Here is a 5,000-nt window from a genome sequence, read left to right as displayed (position 1 = left end):
TTTAAAAAATGATAGAACCTTCGTCATCGTCTCCGTCGTCTTCGTGGTCTTCGTCTACATCGTCTTCGTGTGCATCGTCTTCGTCTCCGTCGTCTTTTGCAAGTAGGCAGAGGAAGGGACAGAGAGACGATATGAACGGATGCAAACACCCTTATTTTTAAAAAAATGAAACTTGGGGAGCCCTATTTTCAAAAAATGAAACTTGGGGAGCCCTATTTTCAAAAAATGATAGAACCTTCGTCATCGTCTCCGTCGTCTTCGTGGTCTTCGTCTTCATCGTCTTCGTGTGCGTCGTCTTCGTGTGCGTCGTCTTCGTCTGCGCCGTCTTTTTCAAGTAGGCAGAGGAAGGGACAGAGACACGATATGAACGGATGCGAACACCCTTATTTTTAAAAAAATGAGATCTGAGTGACCCTATAAAAAAAAAAAAAAAAAAAAAAAGTCGAAAATGGATAGCTAGGATAATTTCTTCCAGTAGGCAGTGGAAGGGACAGAGAGACGACTTGAACGAATGCAAACACCCTTATTTTGAAAAAAATGAAACCTGGGGAGCCCTATTTTTAAAAAATGATAGAACCTTCGTCATCGTCTCCGTCGTCTTCGTGGACTTCGTCTTCATCGTCTTCGTGTGCGTCGTCTTCGTCTGCGTCGTCTTTTTCAAGTAGGCAGAGGAAGGGACAGAGAGACGATATGAACGGATGCAAACACCCTTATTTTTAAAAAAATGAAACCTGGGGAGCCCTATTTTCAAAAAATGATAGAACCTTCGTCATCGTCTTCGTCGTCTTCGTGGTCTTCGTCTTCATCGTCTTCGTGTGCGTCGTCTTCGTCTCCGTCGTCTTTTTCAAGTAGGCAGAGGAAGGGACAGAGACACGATATGAACGGATGCAAACACCCTTATTTTTAAAAAAATGGGATCTGAGTGACCCTATAAAAAAAAAAAAAAAAAAAAAAAAAAAAAAAGTCGAAAATGGATAGCTAGGATAATTTCTTCCATTAGGCAGTGGAAGGGACAGAGGGACGATTTGAACGAATGCAAACACCCTTATTTTGAAAAAAATGAAACCTGGGGAGCCCTATTTTTAAAAAAAATGATAGAACCTTCGTCATCGTCTCCGTCGTCTTCGTGGACTTCGTCTTCATCGTCTTCGTGTGCGTCGTCTTCGTCTCCGTCGTCTTTTTCAAGTAGGCAGAGGAAAGGACAGAGACACGATATGAACGGATGCAAACACCCTTATTTTTAAAAAAATGAGATCTGAGTGACCCTATAAAAAAAAAAAAAAAAAAAATAAAAATAAAAGTCGAAAATGGATAGCTAGGATAATTTCTTCCAGTAGGCAGTGGAGGGGACAGAGAGACGATTTGAACGAATACAAACACCCTTATTTGAAAAAAATGAAACCTGGGGAGCCCTATTTTCAAAAAATGATAGAACCTTCGTCATCGTCTCCGTCGTCTTCGTGGTCTTCGTCTTCATCGTCTTCGTGTGCGTCGTCTTCGTCTGCGTCCTCTTTTTCAAGTAGGCAGAGGAAGGGACAGAGAGACGATATGAACGGATGCAAACACCCTTATTTTTAAAAAATGAAACTTGGGGAGCCCTATTTTCAAAAAATGAAACTTGGGGAGCCCTATTTTCAAAAAATGATAGAACCTTCGTCATCGTCTCCGTCGTCTTCGTGGTCTTCGTCTTCATCGTCTTCGTGTGCGTCGTCTTCGTGTGCGTCGTCTTCGTCTGCGCCGTCTTTTTCAAGTAGGCAGAGGAAGGGACAGAGACACGATATGAACGGATGCAAACACCCTTATTTTTAAAAAAATGAGATCTGAGTGACCCTATAAAAAAAAAAAAAAAAAAAAAAAAAAAAAAAAAAAAAAAAAAAAAAAAAAGTCGAAAATGGATAGCTAGGAAAATTTCTTCCAGTAGGCAGTGGAAGGGACAGAGAGACGACTTGAACGAATGCAAACACCCTTATTTTGAAAAAAAATGAAACTTGGGGAGCCCTATTTTTAAAAAATGATAGAACCTTCGTCATCGTCTCCGTCGTCTTTGTGGTCTTCGTCTTCATCGTCTTCGTGTGCGTCGTCTTCGTGTGCGTCGTCTTCGTCTGCGTCGTCTTTCTCAAGTAGGCAGAGGAAGGGACAGAGAGACGATATGAACGGATGCAAACACCCTTATTTTTAAAAAAAATGAGATCTGAGTGACCCTATAAAGAAAAAAAAAAAAAGTCGAAAATGGATAGCTAGGATAATTTCTTCCAGTAGGCAGTGGAAGGGACAGAGAGACGATTTGAACTAATGCAAACACCCTTATTTTGAAAAAAATGAAACCTGGGGAGCCCTATTTTTAAAAAATGATAGAACCTTCGTCATCGTCTCCGTCGTCTTCATGGTCTTCGTCTTCATCGTCTTCGTGTGCGTCGTCTTTGTCTGCGTCGTCTTTTTCAAGTAGGCAGAGGAAGGGACAGAGAGACGATATGAACGGATGCAAACACCCTTATTTTTAAAAAAATGAAACCTGGGGAGCCCTATTTTCAAAAAATGATAGAACCTTCGTCATCGTCTCCGTCGTCTTCGTGGTCTTCGTCTTCATCGTCTTCGTGTGCGTCGTGTTCGTCTGCGTCGTCTTTTTCAAGTAGGCAGAGGAAGGGACAGAGACACGATATGAACGGATGCAAACACCCTTATTTTTAAAAAAATGAGATCTGAGTGACCCTATAAAGAAAAAAAAAAAAAAAAAAAAAAAAGTCGAAAATGGATAGCTAGGATAATTTCTTCCAGTAGGCAGTGGAAGGGACAGAGAGACGATTTGAACGAATGCAAACACCCTTATTTTGAAAAAAATGAAACCTGGGGAGCCCTATTTTTAAAAAATGATAGAACCTTCGTCATCGTCTCCGTCGTCTTCGTGGTCTTCGTCTTCATCGTCTTCGTGTGCGTCGTCTTCGTCTGCGTCGTCTTTTTCAAGTAGGCAGAGGAAGGGACAGAGAGACGATATGAACGGATGCAAACACCCTTATTTTAAAAAAATGAAACCTGGGGAGCCCTATTTTCAAAAAATGATAGAACCTTCGTCATCGTCTCCGTCGTCTTCGTGGTCTTCGTCTTCATCGTCTTCGTGAGCGTCGTCTTCGTCTGCGTCGTCTTTTTCAAGTAGGCAGAGGAAGGGACAGAGACATGATATGAACGGATGCAAACACCCTTATTTTTAAAAAATGAGATCTGAGTGACCCTATAAAAAGAACAAAAAAAAAAAAAAAAAAAAAAAAAAAGTCGGAAATTGATAGCTAGGATAATTTGTTCCAGTAGGCAGTGGAAGGGACAGAGAGACGATTTGAACGAATGCAAACACCCTTATTTTGAAAAAAATGAAACCTGGGGAGCCCTATTTTCAAAAAATGATAGAACCTTCGTCATCATCTCCGTCGTCTTCGTGGTCTTCGTCCTCATCGTCTTCGTGTGCGTCATCTTCGTCTCCGTCGTCTTTTTCAAGTAGGCAGAGGAAGGGACTGAGACACGATATGAACGGATGCAAACACCCTTATTTTGAAAAAAATGAAACCTGGGGAGCCCTATTTTTAAAAATGATAGAACCTTCGTCATCGTCTCCGTCGTCTTCATGGTCTTCGTCTTCATCGTCTTCGTGTGCGTCGTCTTCGTCTGCGTCGTCTTTTTCAAGTAGGCAGAGGAAGGGACAGAGAAACGATATGCACAGATGCAAACACCCTTATTTTTAAAAAAATGAAACCTGGGGAGCCCTATTTTCAAAAAATGATAGAACCTTCGTCATCGTCTCCGTCGTCTTTCTTTCGTGGTCTTCGTCTTCATCGTCTTCGTGTGCGTCGTGTTCGTCTGCGTCGTCTTTTTCAAGTAGGCAGAGGAAGGGACAGAGACACGATATGAACGGATGCAAACACCCTTATTTTTAAAAAAATGAGATCTGAGTGACCCTATAAAGAAAAAAAAAAAAAAAAAAAAAAAGTTGAAAATGGATAGCTAGGATAATTTCTTCCAGTAGGCAGTGGAAGGGACAGAGAGACGATTTGAACGAATGCAAACACCCTTATTTTGAAAAAAATGAAACCTGGGGAGCCCTATTTTTAAAAAATGATAGAACCTTCGTCATTGTCTCCGTCGTCTTCGTGGTCTTCGTCTTCATCGTCTTCGTGTGCGTCGTCTTCGTCTGCGTCGTCTTTTTCAAGTAGGCAGAGGAAAGGACAGAGAGACGATATGAACGGATGCAAACACCCTTATTTTAAAAAAATTAAACCTGGGGAGCCCTATTTTCAAAAAATGATAGAACCTTCGTCATCGACTCCGTCGTCTTCGTGGTCTTCGTCTTCATCGTCTTCGTGTGCGTCGTCTTCGTCTGCGTCGTCTTTTTCAAGTAGGCAGAGGAAGGGACAGAGACACGATATGAACGGATGCAAACACCCTTATTTTTAAAAAAATGAGATCTGAGTGACCCTATAAAGAAAAAAAAAAAAAAAAAAAAAAAAAGTCGAAAATGGATAGCTAGATAATTTCTTCCAGTAGGCAGTGGAAGGGACAGAGAGACGATTTGAACGAATGCAAACACCCTTATTTTGAAAAAAAATGAAACCTGGGGAGCCCTATTTTAAAAAATGATAGAACCTTCGTCATCGTCTCCGTCGTCTTCGTGGTCTTCGTCTTCATCGTCTTCGTGTGCATCGTCTTCGTCTGCGTCGTCTTTTTCAAGTAGGCAGAGGAAGGGACAGAGAGACGATATGAACGGATGCAAACACCCTTATTTTTAAAAAAATGAAACTTGGGGAGCCCTATTTTCAAAAAATGAAACTTGGGGAGCCCCATTTTCAAAAAATGATAGAACCTTCGTCATCGTCTCCGTCGTCTTCGTGGTCTTCGTCTTCATCGTCTTCGTGTGCGTCGTCTTCGTGTGCGTCGTCTTCGTCTGCGCCGTCTTTTTCAAGTAGGCAGAGGAAGGGACAGTGACACGATATGAACGGATGCAAACACCCTTATTT

The sequence above is a fragment of the Palaemon carinicauda genome, chromosome 30 (assembly GCF_036898095.1).
Source record: "Palaemon carinicauda isolate YSFRI2023 chromosome 30, ASM3689809v2, whole genome shotgun sequence".
Taxonomy (NCBI): Eukaryota; Metazoa; Arthropoda; class Malacostraca; order Decapoda; family Palaemonidae; genus Palaemon; species Palaemon carinicauda.
Note: the sequence above shows the minus strand (reverse complement) of the source record.